The sequence below is a fragment of the Canis lupus genome, chromosome 29 (assembly GCF_011100685.1).
Source record: "Canis lupus familiaris isolate Mischka breed German Shepherd chromosome 29, alternate assembly UU_Cfam_GSD_1.0, whole genome shotgun sequence".
NCBI classification, from domain to species: domain Eukaryota; kingdom Metazoa; phylum Chordata; class Mammalia; order Carnivora; family Canidae; genus Canis; species Canis lupus.
In genome coordinates this window covers 16,009,421-16,032,146 of record NC_049250.1, presented here as the reverse complement: position 1 = coordinate 16,032,146, position 22,726 = coordinate 16,009,421, and positions in this window count along the sequence as shown.

The following is a 22,726-nucleotide window of genomic DNA, read 5'->3' as shown; positions in this document are numbered from 1 at the left end:
AGGCCAAAGGCAGGCACCAAACCGCTGAGCCACCCAGGGATCCCCTGGTAAGTTCTTTATAGATTTTGGATATTAACCCTTTATCAGATATGTCATTTGAAAACATCTTCTCTCGTTCCATAGGTTGAGTTTTAGTTTTGTTGACTGTTTCCTTTGCTATGCAGAAGCTTTGAATCTTGATGAAGTCCCAATAGGTCATTTTTGCTTTTGCTTCTCTTGCCTCTGGTGATGTGACCAATAAAAAGTTGCTATAGCTAAGGCTATAGAGGTTTCTGCCTGTGTTCTCCTCTAGGATTTTGATGGAATCTTGTCTCACATTTAGATCTTTCATCCATTTTATCTTTGTGTATGGTGCAAGAGAGTGGTCTAGTTTCATTCTTCTGCTCCTGTGAGGAGCCTGCTTATCCCCTGTCTGTGCCTCTGCCTCTCTCTGTGTGTCTCTCATGAATAAATAAATAAAATCTTTTTTAAAAATTAAAAAAATGGAATTACCATAGGAACTGGTAGTTCCACTATGGAGTATTTACCCAAAGAAAATGAAAACACTAATTCAAAAAGACATACACACTCCTATGTTTATTACATCATTATTTACAATAGCCAGGATATGGAAACGACCAAAGTGTCATTGATTGATGAATGGATAAAGAAGATGTATATATACATACATATATGCATGATGGAATATTATTCAGCCGTAAAAAAGAATGAGGTCTGACCACTTGCAAAAACATGGACAGACCTAGAGGGCATAATGTTAAGTAAAATAGACTGAGAAAGAATAAATACCGTATGATTTCACTTATATGTGGAACTTTTAAAAAGCCAAAAAATTAACAAAAAAATAAATAAAAATAAAGAAGAAATAAAGAAACAAGAAACCCCACTCTTTTACAAGGAACAAACTGGTGATTACCAGAGAGGAGATGAGCAGGGGGTATGCATGAAATAGATGGAGATTAAGAGGTACAAATTTCCAGATATGAGCTAAATAAGTTATGGAGATGAAAAGTACAACATAAAGAATATAGTCGATAATATTATAATAACATTGTTTCATGAAAGATAGTGACTACATTTTTTGTGTTAAGCACTGAGTAACATATAGATTTGCACCTTTATGTGATGATGCTGGGTAGGTCAACATAGTGGGAGATAGAAACGTTCCCAGAAGTTTTTCCTTTACCAGGACACCTAGCAGTAACTTAAACACAGAAATGACTGCAAACCACATAAATATATCATATGAAACCTAAACTAAATCTATCACCAATTGAACTTCCCCTTACCAGTATTCTATAAAACCCACAGCCACTCCAACATGCCTAACACAAAGGCAAGTGCTGCAGAGGTAAAGTCAAAAGGGCAAGAGAGCACCGTTGACTGAGGGTGGCTAAAATGTCTTTATTTTGCCAAACATATGAAATGTGAATACATTGCTAAGACCTTTCCCAAGGCCTTTGAAAGACCTGCACAGAAAAAGAGGGGCCTGAAGCATCAGTATCCCTGGCTTCCATCATTCTGCTCCTGATATCATCTTGTGCCACTACTGAGTGCTCATTGTGTGAGCCACGCTTGAAGAAGCATTTACACCTCCATGTAGTATAATTTAAAAGGACATGGGACGTCTGGTGGCTCAGCAGTTGAGCATCTGCTTTTGGCCCAGGGTGTGATCCAGGATCAAGGTCCAGGATCAAGTCCCACATCGGGGTCCCTGCATGGAGCCTGTTTCTCTCTCTGCCTGTGTCTCTGCCTGTCTCTCTGTGTCTCTCATGAGTGAATAAATAAATCTTTAAAATAAATAAATAAATAATATAAAATAAAAGGATTTACTTTACTTCTCCAAAGGAAAAATACTTTCATATTGGTACCACATTCCTCTGAGTCTTTAGGAATCTTCAATAGAGTTGTCTAGAGACAAAGAAGGAAAATTATCTACTTTCAAAAACAAGGAACAAATACCATGGAAATGAAACCCAGGCTGAATCAGCAAAATAATGTCCTGAGTGCCAGCTCAACGAACCCACCTTGAACTCTTGCCCAGGGCTGTTATCACAGGTGTGTGGCAGGCAGGGCAGCAGGAAGAAAAGAGGTCCCAATAGGGGAAACAGAAAGCATCAAAGACAAACCATGCTATCTTGACAGTTTATGTCTGGGACATATCTTACTGCATACCCTAAAATAAACCTATATGTAGAATCTGAGGCTAGCCCAGCAGGTTGGATTTATACAACCAGAAATAAAATAGGCAATATTTTAAAAGTGGTTTAGCTCCCTACATAAAAACCTCTTCTCCCAGATTAGATCAAGACTTATTTGTACCTGAGGGCAGGAGAGATTAGATAATTTAAGGTATTCATCACTAATCTATGATATAAAATGAGAGACCAATGGAAATGTTTTCTCAGAGAAAGATGAATGACAAATTTGTAGATTTGAGAAGTATTCTTTTGATGGTCTGTATAAATCATAAAGGTTATTTAAACTTCCAGTATTTAAGATGTTATAATTTTCCCTCTCAAGAAAAAAAAAAGCACTGAGACCATTTTAAATGTGCCTCAGAATAAAAAAAAGAAGAAGAAAAATCACCAAAATATTATTCCCTAATGTATTTTTCCATAGGTCTTCTTACATAATTTTCCATTGCTTTTTTAAAAGATTTTATTTATTTATTTTAAATGTATTGGTTTATTTTATTTTATTTAAATTCAATTTGCCAACATATATTATAACATCTAGTGCTCATCACATCACGTGCCCTTCTTAATGCCCATCACCCAGTTACCCCATTCTGCTCACATCCCCTTCTGCAACCTTTTGTTTGTTTCCGGAGTTAGGAGTCTCTTATGGTTTGTCTTCCTCTCTAATTTTTCATCCCATTCAGTTTCCCCCCTTCCCTTATGATCCCTTTCACTATTTCTTATATTCCACATATAAGTGAAACCATATGATAATTGTCTTTCTCCAATTGACTTATTTCACTCAGCATTGTACCCTCCAGTTCCTTCCGTGTCAATGTAAATGGTGGGTATTCATCCTTTCTGACAGTTGAGTAATAGTCCATTGTGTATATATATATATATATATATATGTATATATATATATATATATATATATATATCACATCTTTATCCATTCATCTGTCAAAGGACATCTTAGCTTTGGCTACTGTGGATATTGCTGCTATGAACATTGTGATTTTATTTGTTTATTTATTTATTTATTTATTTGAGAGAGAAAGCCGAGCAAGAGAGAGCACAAGTGTGGGGGGAATGACAGGGGGAGAGGGAGAAGCAGACTCTCCGCTAAACAGGGAGCCTGATGGGAGGCTCCATCCAGGATCCTGGGATCATGACTTGAACTGAAGGCAGATGCTTAACCTACTGAGCCACCCAGGCAACCCAAAATTTTCCATTTCTATTTGAATAGGAATATAGCAGAATTTGGCAAGCATGCCTAAGTAATATATAAAATCTAAATTCATAATGAGCAATTAAGCTGGGAAAACCAACACTTCTTTAGCAGCAGTCTCTCTAGATAACAATTAGGATGATCCACTAAATTGAAAAATCATGGAAATTCAACTGTACCTAATACTTTTTATTTCTAGGAGATTCAGCCTCCTGGCAAGTTAAAGCTTTTCTTTCATTTTTATTTCTCCTTTGTAAATGAGATGCTCCAGACAATTTTCTCAGATTCACTGACCCACTGTGTCACTTATTCCATGGCAACACTTTGCCTGTCATAAATAAGCTAAGCAATCCTTCGTTGCCTTTTTTTACAAAAATTATTGCATGGAATTATTGAATCACTGTATTGTATACCTGAAACTAATATAACACTGTATGTTAACTATGCTGTAATTTAAAAAATTTTTAATGAAAGAAAAATATTTTTATAGCAAAAACTAGTACATAGTTCCTTAAAATGTCAGATATTATATCTATTTAATTTCCCACAAAATTGAATGAAATGTTCAGAGTGGGATACTTTAAGACATAAGCATAACATGAAATTAAGGTCAAAGAACATGCTAGAGATTTTAGTAATCAGTACCAAGATTATGTAATAACAAAACTCCCCTTTCTATACCTTCACACTTGTTTATGAACACAGGCTTAGTAGAAGTCACCTATGGAGGTAAACAGCAACAAGGACTTTTGAAAAAAGAACATTCATACAATGTTATTTATTTCAAGGAAGAGGATCTGAAATTGCAACTACATAAAAATATATTTACCTATCAACAGGACTGGAAAGTAACATGAAAAATGAAAATAAGGGGAGTGTTTCAGGGGTGAGTGAGTAATTTTTTTTTTCAAAAAAAGTTTTTAATCTCTTTCCCTCAGCATCTCTATAACAATGGTTTGAAAATGGGTATGTCATCCAGTTCGGAAAGAGAGTGATACAGTCTGACTTTGCTGACAGAATTGTGCCGTAACTGTGACCTCTCAGCCTGTTGCATCTAGAGCCAGTAAGATAGTAGCTATGCTCTCAAGGGAAAAATTAAATCTGTGAACTTATTTCAATGCCTCACTATAAGGGAAGCAGTAACAAAAATAATTTTGTAAGTCTAACACTTCTCAAGACAGAGGGCTATAGAATAAGCAGATTAGTCCTCTCCCCCAACCTGCCCCTGAAGGTTTTCCTTTCACTTTTTAGCTCTGAAAAAGAGAGATCAAGTCTATCCCCAGTGATGGCTATCTATGACAGAGACCATGTGGGCCTTAATTCCAAGCTCTAGGATGCCATGTACATACTCCAGGGTCTTGCAAGGCTTTGGCAAAATAATAAATGATCGATTTCATTCTTTAAAGATTGGAAAAAAGAGAACAGCACTGAAGAAGTAAGAATGGTATTGTCCCACCTTAATGAAGTGTCTGACTCTGAATTTAAGGAATGACAGTGTTATTTCATCAAATTGTATTATTGGGATGCCTGGGTAGCTCAGTGGTTGGGTGTCTGCCTTCATTCGGCTCAGGGGGTGATTTTGGAGACCCGGGATCGAGTCCCTCATTGGGTTCCCTGTATGGAGCCTGCTTCTCCCTCTGCCTGTGTCTCTACCTCTCTCTGTGTGTATCTCTCATGAATAAATAAATAAAATCTTTCTTAAAAATTGTATTATCAGGAGTTAAGACTCAGGACAGCAGAATGATATCTCAGTTTAAAACATACTTGCTAGATCTTTAGCATCACAAAAGATTCAAAATGGTTTGTAGTGTGCCTCACAAGTCTTACCTGTTTTTGGAACACTTATGATGATTTTACCACTCCTTAAGATGATATGCTTAGTGCAACACCACTTTTAAGTTTCCTTTCTTTCTTTTTTTTTTTTTTTGTTCTTTCTGTCCTCCTGTCTTCCTTCCTATCTATCTATCTACCATTTAGCTAGCTAGCTCTTTTCTAAAGGACCAGAAAACTGAGTCAATGCTAAGCTATGTTAGCAGTTAAAAGTCTATTACAGGGAGAAATTGTGATTAAAGCTGCCACTTGTCAGATCTGACTTTACCCTGTATTGACTCTTTTTTTATTTAGGTATAATTAACAGAAAATTATATCAGTTTCAGCTGTACAATATTATAACTCGATATTTGCATATATTGTGAAATGATCACCACAATAAATCTAGTTGACATCTGTCACTGTACATAGTTACAAAGTTTTGTGTGTGTGATGAGAACTTTTAAGATTTACTCTTTAGCAGCTTTCAGATATAGCAAGACAGTATTATAAAAAGCATAACTATGCTAGATAACATATACAACATGTAACTATAGTCACCATGCTATTGCTATAGTCATTATTGCATCCTCAGAACTTATTCATTTTATAACTGGAAATCTTAACTTTTTGATCACCTTCACTCATTTCTCATACTCCCAAACCCCTACCTCTGGAAACCACTATTCTGGTCTCTGTAGTTTTTGTTTGTTTTAGATTCCACTACAAGTAAGATCATAGCTTACTTTGTCTTTCTTGGTCTGACCTATTTCATTTAGCATCATGCCCTCAAAGACCATCCATATGGCCACAAATAGCAAGATTTCATTCTTTTTATGACTGAATTATATTTGTGTATATTGTACTACGTTTTCTTTATGCATTTACTTGTTGATGGATACCTAGGTTGTTTCTGTGTCTTGGCTATTGTGAAGAAGGCTGCAATGAACATGGTGGTGCCTATGTCCTTTCAAATTAGTGTTTTCTTTGGACAAGTGCCCAGAAATAGAATTGCTGGATCATATGGTGGTTTTATTTTTAATTTTTTGAGGGGCCTCCATCCTGTTTTCCACAGTGGTTGCATATATTGACTCTTGCAGAGACAAGTTCTCCCAAAGATCTTCTAAAGCAGGATGCTAGGCCAGAATATTTTTACAGAACCAAAAATAAAGGCAAATACATAAAAGAGTTTTGAGTTCCATATGAGAAAAATAGCACTTAAATTAAAAATGTGGATTTCTTCTATTTAGCAGCCTTTGACATTCGGTATTCCAATCTAAGCCATCTATTTTCTTTCTCTTTTATTTTAATAAGTAATAAAGTAAAAGCTAACTATTTCAAATATTTCTACCTATGATGTACCTTTAACCACACATTATTTATCATTATCCTATAACACTCTAATTTTTGAGTTAAGGAGATAAACTGGTAAGAAAAAGTATGAGAGGCTTTTGCTATTGATGAACTAAAAATGTGGGGGGAAAAAACCTGAGGAAGGGACTATAAGAAAAGGCCTTAGGAAAATAAAAAATAAAAAAAATAGAGAAGTCAGTGAGGATATAAATCATCTACAAGCCAAGGAAAAGGAAAGTTACTGAAGGAGAGAAATAAGACCATGGTGACAAAAGAGTTGAAGACTGATTAGGACCATGGGAAAGGTCCTTGACAAGAAGATGCTATGGCATGATCCTGAAAAATCAGTATCTATGCACATTAGTCAACAGATTCTTTTTCATAGAATTATCCTGTTTTAACTTGAAACATCCTAACTTTTGATGAGTGACAATGTGCTTTTTCTTGAGATAATAACTTCTTTGAGGCTGGTTAACTGAAAGAATAAGTCAATGGCTTTGTATTTTCCACTAAAATAATTAAATTTTTGGCATTGAATTCTACATCAAAAGCAATATGCTCAAATTATTCAAATATCATTTCCAATGCATAATCTTTTTTTTAAATGAAACTTCTGTCAAAAATATCTTAACTGGTCAAAATGTAAATGAAATCAGAAAGTAAAACACAAAATTAAAATGAAGTGTATTCTTGAAGTAGAGAACAGAAAGTATAACAGTTTCCCACCAAAACCAAAAAAAACCCTCTCTGAAAAAAAAAAAAAAAAAAAAAACGTTAGATTGAAGGCCACCAAAGCATAGGTCTGGCAAATCAGCAATTGGAATGAACTTCCAAGGGTGGAAATTACTCTGGAGAATTTTGGTATGCTGTTTTTAGAAGGTTCCATTTTGAAAGACAGTGTCTAAAATATATCAATCTCCATTGTTTTACTGGAATTTAGAGTGAAAGACAGTCTGATGAAAACAAATGTAATGATCTGCCATGGTAATCTTAATGAGATTATCAGCAAGTACTTCAACTTGTTCCTTGAAGCAAAAGGGAAACCAGTTTAGTTTGTAATGCAGATCTTATAAATGTCTTTTGGACAGAATTGGACAGTGCAAGGTCAAAATATGATAGCCAGATATGTGTTTCTAAGCAGCCTAGCTTAGAAAGATGACCAGTATCGTTAGAGTCTTTTATGTCTAATTTATATAATGTTAAAGAAAATAGTCCTGTGTGGCCTGGGGCAATTCACTAAACCTCTTTGAGGCTGTTCTCTCATGTGTAAGATGTGAATAAAAATACTTAACTCATTGGGTGGTTGTGAGAAATAAATTAAATAATGTTTACAAAGCCCTTGACAAAGCACCCCACACAGAGAAATGACTCCAATAAATGGGTAACTCTATTATCTGTAACTGTAATCAGATTTGACCTATCCTGCCTCTCAGAGACTGTTCTCTGAGAATAGTTTTTGAGCAGATGACTACTCTAAATCAAGAAGGGAAGTCAAGAGAGCAGACCTAGGATATTACTGGGAAGGTGGAATATCTGATATGAATAACATAGTAGAGGCAGCAATCCTTAGACAGGAGCAAGAAAAAGATGGAAAAGAAAAATCATGAGTCTTTTCAGAACCTGTAACCTCTTTTTGCTAAGGAATGCCAGACATACTCTGGATTCTGATTCAAGATTTGAGGGAATTCTGAAGGCTGAGAGAGGACTTAGAGAGATCATTTTTCTAATTTTATTTTACAGATGAGGACACTGAGGGCTGGACACATGAGAAATTTTTAAACTACATGATTGGTTAGTGAAAACACGGGGACTTCGAACTGCCAAGTTCTACTCCAGTGTTTTTTTCCACAGCTTAAAACCTTCTGTCACATAAAAGAGAGCAAGACCAGAAGAGATCCAGAAATGACCAAAGGAATATTTGCTATTTAGGAAGGGACAAGGAAGAAAAGCAAAGAGTTGAATAGATCAGAAGACTTCATGTAGACCTTGGTTCATTTCTTGGGGTTTTTGTTCATATGTTAATGGAAAGGAAAGAACAAAACAAAAGTATTTCCAAAGAGGGCTCACACTAATAAGAGATTTACAGGAGAAGATGTACACTTGGTGTATATGATGGGCCTGCAGGGATAACATTTTAATAATCTCAGCACAAATGATGTGCATACATTTATGTAAATTTCAGAAAAATTCAATACACAAAACAATTTAGGTAATTATCAGAAACACTCCCAAAAATACTAAATAAGGAATTTGGTATAATTTAAAAATCACAAATATAAGCAATTTTATAAGAAAAGAGCTAAAAAAAGTCTTAGATTCTCTTATTTCCAATTAATTTCCACTATTTGTCAACTTACAAAATATATTTGTTGTGGTTACGTGTTTATACACTATTTAATATTACTTAGCACTTTTTATACCCTGTTACACTAAAATCCACTGGACTATCTTGAACTCTGAATAGATCATTTTACCATTGCATGCATGCTTTTATAAATCATGCATTAGTCATTTAGAAAATATTGGTTCATTTTGTATGCAGATTTTCCAAATGTTGGCACATTACATTACATAATATAAGAAAGTAAATCTAGTAATAGAACCTCTGATATCATTAGAAAAATCTGTGAGGATTAGCTTATGGTAGTGGATGAATTGTAATATGCACTTGAAAGTTTGAAATTATCATCGACAAGTATTGTCAGTTGTTTTCCTTAAGGTGATTGGCTCATTTACTGTATTTAAAGAAAATGTCTGTCAAATACCCAAGTCACATTGTCTATCAGCCATACTTTCAAGTAAAATGGTGTTTCATGAAGAAACTAGCTACTTTATTTAGTTCACAATATAAACAATGGCAGACAACCAGCATACTTCATCATGTAGCACAGAATGTAGTACTTTATGCACATTTCCACTTCATCACACAGATTGGAAGAAGATGTGATCTCAGAGGTTGAGATATCATAAAAATAATTTTTACTTCGATGATATGCATAAGCTAAAATTGGCAGTTTTTTAAAGTGAGTGCATAGCAGTGAAGAATCCAATAACTAGTAGCACAGTTTGCTCTGTGCTGAGGCACAAAAAGTTTCATTGACTATTTCTTTCACACCATCATCGCAATTGTCAACCCAGTGAAACAGGCAAATGTCATCTTTGTATTCATACCAAAATGGTTTTGTTTAGATCTCCCCCAGGAGGGTCTCCAGGACACCCTAGGGTCTGCAGACCACACTCTGCAGATCCCTGTGCTACACTGTATTAATGATGCCAGCATGGATCTGATTGCTATCATTTATATGTTTGACTCAGGCATCCTTCTAATTCCTTAAGATGTACTTCTAGTTTCTTATTAATCAATTCGTTCCATATATATTTTGTGTGTGCTCATTACTCAGTGAACCTGGAAAATGGCCGCTCCTCATAAATAGTATAGAATCTCCTAGAAAAGACAAAATTTTAAAGAGGACATCAGAAATTTGATAAATCTGAAAATTTTGAAGGTGTTGAGTAGTTTAAACCTAAAAACTTGAAAATGAAGTAGGTATAAAAAGGTCACTAGAAATACTTTCAACAAGGAAAAGTGGGAAATAAAATACAGTATGGCTGAAGATAAAGACTGTTTTTATTGCTAGCTAACTAGTGCATTAAATGGAAGTTTGATGTGAGAAAAAATTTTAAAGTAGAGTTCCTTAGACTCTGGAAATGAGAACAAATAATAAAGATTTATGGTTAAGAGGAACTTTAGGTATCTTTCAAGAACAAAATTTGAATGTTTTATTAGCTTTAAGTACTTTCATAATTGTATTAAGTCCTACATTGGAAAAAAGCTGTAAGAATGTAGCCAAAAACAAGTGAAAAAATGTGTGTTATACACTGTGGCTTTTTTTTTTTTTTGCTTTAAAAAGGACATCATTCATTCTTTTATTTGACATACTTATCAAACTTTTACAGAAAACATCAGAAATTTTTAAAATCCAAAAAACTTAAAGTGACATGGATCTGTTTACCCAAGAAGCTTTAAATCAAGATTGATATAATAATTAGGAAGGAAGAGAAGTACAAGGTGCTTTTTCTAGGAACTGCAGTAAGTACAAAAATAAGCCAGACATTAATTCTACCTTCATGTCGAAAAGTTAGGACATGGCCACAGGACAAGTCTACTGAACATGGTAGAGGAAATTTGTTGCTTTATTTTGCTGCCTAGTATCTGTATCTTATAAATATAGGGACTCTCCCATTTTATGAGTCGTTGGGAGAGGCAGAATTTTGCCACCTTCTATGAAAGTCAAAGGGTCAAGTATCCAGTGTCCTCAAACCCTCTGGGCATAACCTAGGATTAGCCAAATGTATGTGCCCACATGGGACTTTGAATCCTGCGCAGGTGGTGCAAGGTAAGAAGAGATTGTATTGGCTCCTGGATCCATCAGCAGGGGGGTATGGTGACAATAAAGGTGGTGGTGCCAGCTGCTCCTGACTAGCCTACAGACTAGATTACCTTACCTGTTTTTCAGTCTCCCAACCATTCTGTGAGTCTCCACCACATCATTCAATCATTCATTCTTGTTTGCAGCCAAGAATTCTGAGTAATTCAGAAATTTATCTTTTGGGGAAAAGTTCATGGAGGGTAAAGCAATTGAGTTGTACCTTGAAGAGTAGTGTAGATATTGGCAACGTAGTACAAGAACATTCCTGGATAAGAGAATCGCATGAGCAAAGGCATTGGCTTGGGAAACTTATTCCATGTTCCAATATGTATTTACTGATTTTCTGCTTTAGGTAAGACACCCTTCTAGATACTACAGCCAACAGTAGTATGGAAAAGATAAGAGAGTAGTTGGATGTTGGAAGAAAGGGAAATGGGATGAGAAGAAAGGGTTGAAATGACAACTGTATTACAGAAATGAAATACTTTTTACACTGGGTCATATGGTATGTGGGATTTCAACTTGTGAAGGCTGGGGACAGGGAAAGAAGAAGTGGATATTCAATTCAGAGGGAACAGCATAGCACATACGTGGAAATGGAAAGGCAAGGCACTTGTGGGAATAGAAGTTTAAGATGCTGGAGTAAAAGCTTTGATGTTATGAGTAACTCCAAAGATTCTAGTGTTATGTGAGTTATGCAGAAGCCAGGGCTGTCCTCCTCACTGCCATTTCCGGTCACTTGTTTTCGAAAATGATTGGCATGCTCTTTCATTGATAACTTTTTTGTAAAGATTTATTTATTGGAGAGAGAGAGAGAGAGAGAACAGGGCAGAGGGAGAGGGAGAGGAAAAGAGAATCTCAGGCTAATTCCCAGCTGAACACAGAGCTGGACACAGGACTCGATCCCAGGACCCTGAGATCATGACCTGAGCCGAAATCAAGAGTTGGATGCTTAGCTTACGAAGCCCCCCTGGTGCCTCTCTTCATTGTTAACTTTTATTCATGCGTATGTAAACATTTTTATTTCTACTTCATTGCAAATTTCCATCATCACTGTATTTGTTATAAATCTAACAGTCTTTGTGATTTCACTTAAATATGATGCAGTAAGGGAGGGAAGGTCATCCGAGGATTATTTGGCAAGCAAACCTCTCCACAGATTAAGGAAAACATTTCTCCCAGTTATCTCTTTCATGTGACTAAATTTTGGCTAAAATAAAAGGAACTTGTTTCTTGTGGCTTTGTTCCAAAATTTTTTTAGACATTTGATTGCTTTTTTTGTTGGTTTGGGGGCTTTTTTTTTTTTTTTTTTTGGTAAAGCACTCCTTTAGTTTAAATGTTGTATTAATATTTGTGTTTGCTTTACAACTTATCTGTTTCCCTGTCTTTCCATCTGTGTACTATAGTGTTGCTTATTTGTAGGCTGTGTGGATTATCACAATTGCCAGCAGATAGATATGCTGCAGTCATAGTATTTTGCCTGCTGTGCTTGGATAGATTGCTCAAACCAGGAAACACATACAAGAGCTTGAGTAGTCAAGGCATGTTGTTGCCAACAGTCTTTAGGCACTATTGACAACATTCATGTCACCTACAGTTGGCCCAATCTGAATTTAAAAATCAATATATGGGAAGTATTAAGGAAAATCATGATAAGTATACAAACTTCAACTCTGAGAATAACTGACTCAGTGAGAAGATTTGAAATGAAAAGAGAAAGCAAGTGTCACAGAATACCTGAAAAGTTTTTTCAAGGCTTTCTAGAAAAACAATAGAGGGGAAAAAATGTATAATAGAAACTCTAATGAGATATAACACAGGCTCTAGTATGTATAGTGAAGGGAGGCCATAGCCATGCTCTATCAAACCCCATTTCTTTTTTTTTTCTTAGATTTTATTTATTTATTTGTGAGACACACACACAGAGAGAGAGAGAGAGAGAGAGAGAGAGAGAGACAGATAGACAGACATAGGCAGAAAGAGAAGCAGGCTCTATGAGGAGCCAGATGCGGGACTTGATGCCGGCCCCAGGATCACAACCTGAGCCAAAGGCAAATGCTCAACCACTGAGCCTCCCAAGTGCCCCTCAAACCCTATTTCTGAGACTAGAATCACTCTGAGCATATAAGGGGTTGTGCCTTCAGAACAACAGTGGTGACTTGCCTCCATAAGGAATTGTTCTAGAGTTTAGAAACTGATTGGCTAAAGCAATAAACTCTCACAGCACATGCTTTGTTCCTTTCTATTGTGTTAAAATATGTCTAACATAAAATTTACTCCATTTTAACCATTTTTAAGTGTACCATTCAGTGGCATTAAGTATAATCATAGTGTTGTGCAACCACTACCACTATTCCTAAAACATTTTCATCATATCAGACAGGAACTCTGTACTCATTAAATAATACCTCCCCAATCCTCCCTTCCCCTTAGTCCCTAAGAGCCACTACACCATTTTCTTTCTCTATGAATTTTACTATGCAAGGTACCTCATATAAGTGGAATCATATAGCATTTGGCCTTTTATATCTGGTTTACTTCACTTGACACAGTGTCTTCCAGGTTCATCCACATTATAGTGTGTATCAGAATTTCATTCCTTTTTATTTATTTATGTTTTAAAGATCTTATTTATTTATTCATGAAAGACACAGAGAGAGGCAGAGGGAGAAGTGAGACTTGATCCAAAGACCCTAGGATCACGACCTGAGCCAAAGGCAGACACTCAACCACTGAGCCACCCAGGGGCCCCAGAATTTCATTCCTTTGTAAAGCAGAATAATATTGCATTGTGTATGCATGCTCCAGTTTGCATATTCACTCATCCATCAATGGCCATTTAGGTTGTTTCTACCTTTTGGCTGTTGTGAATAATGCTGCCACAAAGATTGGTGTACAAACACTTGTCTGAGTTCCTTGCTATTTTGCATATATACCTTGGAAACTGCTGGATTCTATAGTAATTCTATGTTTTATCTTTTGAGGAACCATCCAACCATTTTCCACAGTAACTGCACCATTTACATTTCCAAAGACAGTGCACGATGGCTCTAATGTCTCCAAATCCTCACCAACACTTGTTATTTTCCATTTGTTTCCATTTCCATTAGCCATCCTATAGGGTGTATAGTGCTATCTCACCCATAGTTCTGATTTGTATTACCTTAATCACTAATGATGTTGAGCATCTTTTGATGTGTTTATTGGCCACTTGTATATCTTATTTGGAGGAAAGTATATTTAAGTCTTTTGCCCATTTTTGAACTAAGCTCTTTGTCCTGGGAAATTTTTTTTCAAGCTTTGACTTTGAATATCTAATTGCTGCATCTTCAAAAATTAATAACCACTATTACTGTGTTCACTTATTACCAAATGAACAAATTTCACTTTAAATTTCATTAAATTTTGGATACTGACTCCTTCCACTCTAAGAATTATGAAGTTTTATAATCCTTAGACAATTTTGAGATTCCTACATCTATAAGTAGAAGAATTATTTTATTTTTTATTTTTTGTTTTTTTTAATTATTTTAGTTTAATTTAAAGAATTGAGTTAATACTATTAATAATGTATATATATGTATACATATAACTTATTTTGTTATACCTTGTCAATTTCTAATTATATTGTATAAGTTGTTTACCTAAAAAATTAATCCTGAGATCTTTCAAAAGTAATTTAACTTTTATCCCTTTACTTTAGAGTTATTTTAAGTTTTTGAGCTGTGAATAAGATATTAGATGGATATTAACTGGCTTATTCAGCAACTGCTTACTAGTTTCTAATTTAAAGTGGTCCAGAAGATGTAGAAAAATCTTGTGAACCTATGATTTTGAACCTGAAAAGGGAATGACATTTATAGGCTTAATTGGTTATCTGTAAACTTGTTCTGTATAAATTTGCTTGGTGCCACCTCCAAAAATGCTTAAAGGCACTACTATCTCTCTTTCAGGCTATTTAAAAGCCTTCAGCTGGTTTCTTTGCTTCCATTCTTCATCTAGAAAGCATTGCCAACAGAGAAACTGAGAGATCCTTAAAACATTTAAATCAGATATCATTTCTCTGATTTTTTTTTTTTTTTTTTTAAATTTTTATTTATTTATGATAGTTACAGAGAGAGAGAGAGGCAGAGACACAGGCAGAGGGAGAAGCAGGCTCCATGCACCGGGAGCCCGACGTGGGATTCGATCCCGGGTCTCCAGGATCGCGCCCTGGGCCAAAGGCAGGCGCCAAACCGCTGCGCCACCCAGGGATCCCCATTTCTCTGATTAAACAAAAGAAACAACAAAACAAAACAAAACATTCCAGTGGTTTCCCCATCACACTTAGAATAAAATCCAAACCCTTAATGAGGCCCACAGGGGCCTACATTGATCTGGTCTCATCTCCTTTCCCTGTTTCTCAATTGATTCATTCTGTCTACATTGACCTTATTCATGCGCTGAGCATTTGTACTGGTTCCCTCTATCAAGAAAGTTCATTCCTACCCCTAATCCTTGCCTAGCTTACCTCTTACCTCATCCAGGTCTCTGCTCATATGCCATCTTCCCAAAAAGGCCTACCCAGACTTCTGTATCCCATTTTCTAATACATTTCCCTGTTTTGTTTTCCTTCATAGCACCTAACACTAGCTTATGTTGTATTATGTTACATTATGTTACCTTGCATTACCTTATGTTATGTATCTGTTTTTTGCTATTCTCCCCCAAAGAATTTTCACTTCATTAAGTCAGGGACCTTTCTTATGTTATTTCCAGTGGCTACAAGAGTGCTGAATAGGTAGTAGTCACTCAACAAATATTTAGTGAACAAACAAATGAATGAAAAGACTGGAGTTGAAGAATCTTTAAAGGTATTGTAATTTTGATAAAATCTCTGCACATTCATTTCTAGGACTGCTGTATAAATCCCATAAATGGAGTGGTTAATGGTAAATTTTATGTTATGCTGTGTAAAGTAGGTGGTTTAAAACAAGAAAGATGTACTCTCTCACTGTTCTGGAGTCCAGAAGTCTAATATCAAGGTGTCTGAGGGGTTGATTCCTTCTGAGTGCTCTGAGGGACAATCTGTTCTATGTCTCTTAGTTTCTGCTGACAGCCAACAATCCTTGGTGTTTCTTGGCTTGTTGATGCATGAATCCATTCTCTGCTTCCATCTTCACATGACATTTTCCCCATGTCTATGCCTTTACATGGCTGTCTTCTTATAAGAACACCAGTCATAATGATTAAGTGCTCATGCTAGTTCAGTATGACTTCTTAATTTAACTAGTTATATCTGTAATGAATCTATTTCCAAATAAGTTCACATTCTGAGGTGCTAGAGTTAAGATCTCAACATTATCTTTTTTTTTTTTTTTTCTGGTAGTAGGGGAGCAGACACAATTCAACCCATAACAACCTATAACCAACTGCTTTAAGATCTTAATATCTCATTCCTTGAACTATTTTAAAGAAGGTATTGGACCCCAAGACAAGGCACTGGAATCCAAAGTAAGTAGGGAATGTAAGTAATGCAGGTGCTTTCTTTAAGTGTTATTATTTCATGTAACAATGATAACAAGTTCAGAGGTACTCATTAGTTGGAAAAAACTGTTTAGTAATCAATTTTTAGGTACATTATTAAAGGTTTTGCTTTTCTCAGTAATATTCATTCTGTTCAACATTCTACACTGTTACTATGTGAAATATAAAGGAAAGGGGCCCTTGTTCTTTGTAACTACTCTTCTTCAGGGATAGCAGGAAAGAACAGTATTTTTAAAAACAGAAAGTAAACCTCAAACAGGCATACACTTAAATATTTATAACCAGAGACCAAAATTTGTGTTTCACATTTGTCAGTCCTCCCACATCCCTTAATTGAACAGATGGGTTTTATACTGTGCCCTAAAAAAAAAACAGCTAACTTGATTAGTTTTTGTTGTTGTGTTTTTTCTCCAAGCCTCAAGTGTGGAAATGAATTTAGAAGAATTGACCCTCTGTGAAACATCTCCTCCTCCAATTCAGATACACAGAAATTGAGTAAAATGATTGTATTAGCTTCTTCGGGCTGCTGTAACAAATGACCATAAAGCTTCTTTGGTTGGCTTAAAAGAACAGAAACTTATTCTTTCACAGCTTTGGAGGCTAGAAGCTCAAAATCAAGGTGTTAACAATGCCATGCTCCCTCTGAAGGCTCTGGGAGAGAATTTGTTTCATGCCTCTCTCCTAGATTCTGGTGGTAGCTGGCAGTCGTTGGTGTTTTGGGCTTATAGAATAGCAATTCAATCTTGGTCTCTGTCCTCACATGGCTTTGCTCCCTGTGTGTATGTGTGCCTCTCAATCTCCGTCTTAGAAAGACACCAGTTGTAGGGGAGAGGGCCCACTCTAATCTTCTATGACTTTATCTTAACTTGATCATATTTGCAAAGACCCTGTTTTCTTTTTTTTTTTTTAAGATTTTATTTATTTATTCATAGACACAGAGAGACACAGGCAGAGACACAGGCAGAGGGAGAAGCAGGCTCCATGCAGGGAGCCCGATGTGGGACTCAATCCTGGGACCCCAGGATCACACCCCAGGCTGCAGGCGGCGCCAAACCGCCCCACTGGGGCTGCCAAGACCCTGTTTTCAAATAAGGTCATAGGTATGAGGCATTAGGACTTAACCTATCTTTTGAGTTCAATTCAATCCACTACAATGATTTTAATTTTTTAAATGAGAAACATAATACTTATACATAGTTTTTTGGAGCTCAGTAGCTCTACCATGTTATAATTAACCTAGCAGCCTCTTGTTGCATCTCAATACTCTACCAATTCCTGCTCTGTTGACACAAGAATGTTCACTGTTTTTAGCTGTTTCTTTTTTTTTTTAATATTTTATTTATTTATTCATGAGAGACAGAGAGAGAGAGAGAGAGAGACAGACACATAGGCAGAGAGAGATGCAGGCTCCATGCAGGGAGCCCGACGTGGGATTTGATCCTGGAACTCCAGGATCACACCCTGGGCTGAAGGCAGACACTCAACCACTGAGCCACCCAGGCATCCCTAGCTGTATCTTATAATATTTCACTCCATAGTATTAACTCACATCTCATTTTCTGCTCTTGTCTATTAATGTTTTACTGTGGAAGATGAAAATTTAACTTTCAAATACCACCCAAAGAAATACCCTTTTTGTCTCCTCCCTCTTCTCAATATAGTTAGTCACAGCACTTTATTTCTGTTAAATTAATATTCAGTGTTTACATTATTGTGACTATGTAACCACTATGTATAGAGGGACCATATAATGTACAGTGATTAAATTTATTTTACAACATTTTATTCTTAGTGTTAGTAATTGAATCTCTTCCCCCTCTTAGTATTCTGTGTAGTAATAATAAATTTATTCCCAAACTCTGCCAGAGTTTCTCATTCTATGTTCAGCCTCTTTAGGTCATCTGTTAGTTTCACTTCCATCACAGTGCCCCCATAATCCTGCTCCCACATGGCCTGGTTTCTTTCTAGGTATTCTCTGTGGCTGTGACCTGAGAACTATCATTCTGGGGCTTTGTTTCCCTCTTTCCTGTGTTGAAGCTCCTGTTGGCTGGATCCCACTATTTCTCTTTCTGGGTTTCTTCCCTCTTCTTGCTAGAGCACATCCTGTAATAATCACTTCCTGAGAAAAGGTACAATAGGAGTGAAACACTTGAATTTCTCAATGTCTGAGAAATATCTCTATTTTACTATTATACTAAATTGTTAGTATGGCCAGCTATACAGATTCCTAGATGGGAAATCAAATTCCTTCATAATTCTGGAGGCTTTATATCATTGTCTCCTGGCTCCTAATTTATTACTGAATTGGCCTTTGCCATTCTGATCCATGGTCCTTTGTATATGAGCTGTTTTTATTTTTACTCCCTGGAAGATTTTAAGTTCTTATTTTTATCTCCATGACACTGAAATTTCACAATAAGTTTTAGTGTAGATCTTTTCTCTATTCATTATTCTATGTACAAACCTGACTGTTTTCATCTGGAAATATGTGCCCTTTAGTTCTGCTGAATTTTCTTGAACTATTTCTTCTCTACAATTTTCTCAATTCTTTCCTTCTGAAACTATCCTTATTTGAATGTTAGACCCCCTGGACTGGAACTCCAATGTTGGACTAGAAGTCCAATTTTAATATATTTTCTCACATTATGTGTACCTTTATTTTTTTAAGATTTTATTTATTTATTCATGAGAGATACAGAGAGAGGCAGAGACACAGGCAGAGGGAGAAGCAAACTCCCTGTGGGGAGCCCAATGCGGGACTCAATCCCAGGAACCCAGGATCATGCCCTGAGCTGAAGGCAGATGCTCAACCACTGAGCCACCCAGGCATGCTACATCATTATCTGTAACTTTAAGTTTTCATTTTACTATTGGGAGGCTATCTTCAACTTTATTTTCTAACCCATCCAATACGTATTTAATTTTTGATATTGCAGTTTTTAATTTTATAGAATCCTCTCATTTTTCTTTTCATATCATCCTGTTCATATATAATAAAACTTTTCATCTTTCTAAGGATATTACTGATGTTTTGAAGGGGAGGTTCTCTGTATTTTTCTGTTTCCCCTTGTTTGTTTGTTAGCTTTTGCATTTGATTGTATTGTCCCTCATACAATGGGATTTATTCAAATTTTGGTAATGCTCAATTGTTCTGTCATATTTAAGAGTGAGATATTGATAATGCTATTTTTAAACTCCATGTATGACTTACCTTGGAATTATATGTGGACCCATTTCTTTGGTTGGAGGACTCTAAGCTGATAGCACCTATAAAACTTTGCCTTGTATAGGTCAACTTTTCTAAAAGAGAAATCTTCTAACCTCTTGCCTCCGGGATAAAAACTTGGCTGTCAACAAGTAGACAGATTCTCATTTATCCTGCCACTTTTCTATGATACTCTAACCCCACCCTCACCTCTTTCAGGTTAGCCAAAGTCTGGAGCCTGTTTGGTTAAATCCATCCAATAGTTTGCTAAAGTAGAGGAGAGAAAGTTAGCTGTTGGGGTTCTAACTATTGTTTTAAAGAACTTCAACTCATCCTTCTCTTTTTCAACCCACTTGCATCCTTGCATCTGAAACAAATTTCTGAGATTGTCCTAGGGGCCTCAAATTTCTGAGATTGTTCTTGGACTTTGCAGCAGGAATTGTCCAGATGTAGGTCTTCCCATTTGTAAGCTTCGTTTTCAGCTTTCTGTTGTGCTAAGACATGTACAACTTGCCTATCTACATTAAGTTTCCAAAAGGTGGACTTCTCAGTTTCATTTCCTCTTTTTTTCTCTTTGTCCTTTTGGGTTTATGCTTTATTTCCTCTTTCAGTGTCATTTAGTTGGGTTTGAGGAGGAAACATTTATGAATGCATGTATGTTATCTGTTGTGTTTAGCCAGAAGTTCTCTGATTGATTATTCATCAGTGTATTTTTATGGAAGATACTTGTCAATTAATGTCAAGTTTCTAAATAGTCTAGAACGACCAGCCCTCAGGTGAATTTTCCCTTCGTTGCCCTCTTTTTTTATTAAACATTTATCATTATAAGCATTTTATTTTTACTCATAGTTTATATAATTAACAAATAATTTTATTATAAATAACATGTTTTTGTTTGAAAATTTGGCCAAGTTGATCAAGAAAACATTTTAAAAGAAAATGAAAAACCGCAACCCTACAACTTTGGACATTTTGGGGATATGCCTTGGGAACTATTTTGGGGGACTATAAGGAGCTTATTTTATGAACTTTATCAAGTAAAGAAATTGAATTAACAATTTATATTTTCCACAAGGAAAAGTTTGGGTCCAGAGAGTTTCACTGGTAAGTCCTATCAGACATTTATGGAAGAAATAATACCACTTGTATGCAAACTCCTTCAGAAAATAGAAGAGTAAGGATGATTTCCCAACTTATTTTATGAGACCAATATCACCCCAACATCAAAGCCAAATAAAGATGGGCAGCCTGGGTGGCTTAGCGGTTTAGTGCTGTCTTCAGCCCAGGGCCTGGTCCTGGAGACCCAGGATCAGGTCCCACATCAGGCTCCCTGCATGGAGCCTGCTCCTCCCTCTGCCTATGTCTCTGCATCTCTCTCTCTCTCTCTCTCTCTCATGAATAAATAAATAAAATCTTTTTAAAAAATAAAGAAAGTACCCCCCACAAAAGAAGCTATAAGTCAGAGGTAGCAAAGAAGATTTTATTTTCAACATTTTAACCTCCCAGAGGATTGGTTTCTGTTTTTTGTCTACCTTGGATCTCAAGCAGGAAGAACAAGTAAATACTGCTCAGGAAAATTGTAGGGATACTGGCCCACAGAAACCTGGGGTAAGAGGTAACGGGTGGAGGCCCTGAGCAGAGACACTCAAAATAGCATGTACACAAGAAAATAAAAAAGCATACACATACAAGCCCAGGCAACATTCATGCTCAAACAATACATAAGAAGACCTTAAGATTTCCCCTTGCACTGATCACAAAGCCTAGAACCAAGGCTCAGCTAATTAGTGAGAAAGTTCCCTAACATAGGACCAGTATACAAAGACTGGGAAAAGTGGATGTCTTTTCAAATGCCAATGTTAAACAACAACAGCAAAAAAAACTTACAAGACATACAAAGAAACAGGAAAACATGATACATTCAAAGGAAGAAAATAACGTGGCAAAAGCCATCCCTGAAGAAGCATAGACATCACACTTGATAAAGACTTTAAAGCAACTATCTTAAATATGCTCAAAGAGCTAAAGGACAAGACTAATAAAGAACTAAAGGAAATCAGGAAAACAATATCTGAACAAAATGAAAATATCAACTGAGGTAGAAATTATAAAATGGAACCAAGTAGAAAGACTGAAGCTGAAAAGTACAATGAAATGGAGAAAAAGGGATCCCTGGGTGGCGCAGCGGTTTAGCGCCTGCCTTTGGCCCAGAGCACGATCCTGGAGACCCGGGATCGAATCCCACGTCGGGCTCCCAGTGCATGGAGCCTGCTTCTCCCTCTGCCTATGTCTCTGCCTCTCTCTCTCTGTGTGACTATCATAAATAAATAAAAATTAAAAAAAAAGAAATGGAGAAAAAAATCACTAGAGGGGTTCAATAAGAAAGTTGAGTGGGCAAAAGAAAGTCAGAAAACTTAAAACAAGGGTACTTGAATTTATGGGACTCTATCAAGTGGACCAATACATGCACTACAGAAAGCCTGGAAGGAGAAGAGAGACAGAAAGAGATAGAGAAGTCACTAGAAGAAATACTTGTAGAAAAGTTTCCAAGTTTCCATGAATTTACAAATCCAAACTCAACAGACCCCCAAAGAATAAACCCAAAGAGACCTGCATTGAGACACATTTCAGTCAAACTGTTGAAAAACAAAGACAAACTGAAAATTTTGAAAGCAACAAAGAAAAGTGACACCTCACATATAAGAAATCCTCAATAAGATTATCTGCCAACTCCTCAGAAGAAACTTTGAAGTCCAGAAAGCAATGGGATGGTATATATAAGGTACCAAAAGGAAAAAAACAACCTGTCAATCAAGAATCTTATATTTGGCAAAAATTGTCCTTCAAGAATGAAGGAGTAATTAAGACATTCCTAGTTAAATGAAAGCTGAGGGAGTTCAATCTATTAGACTTGGCCTACTAGAAATGCTAAAAGCAGCCCTTAAAATTGAAATGAAAGGATGCTAGACGAAACTCAAAGTCATATGAAGAG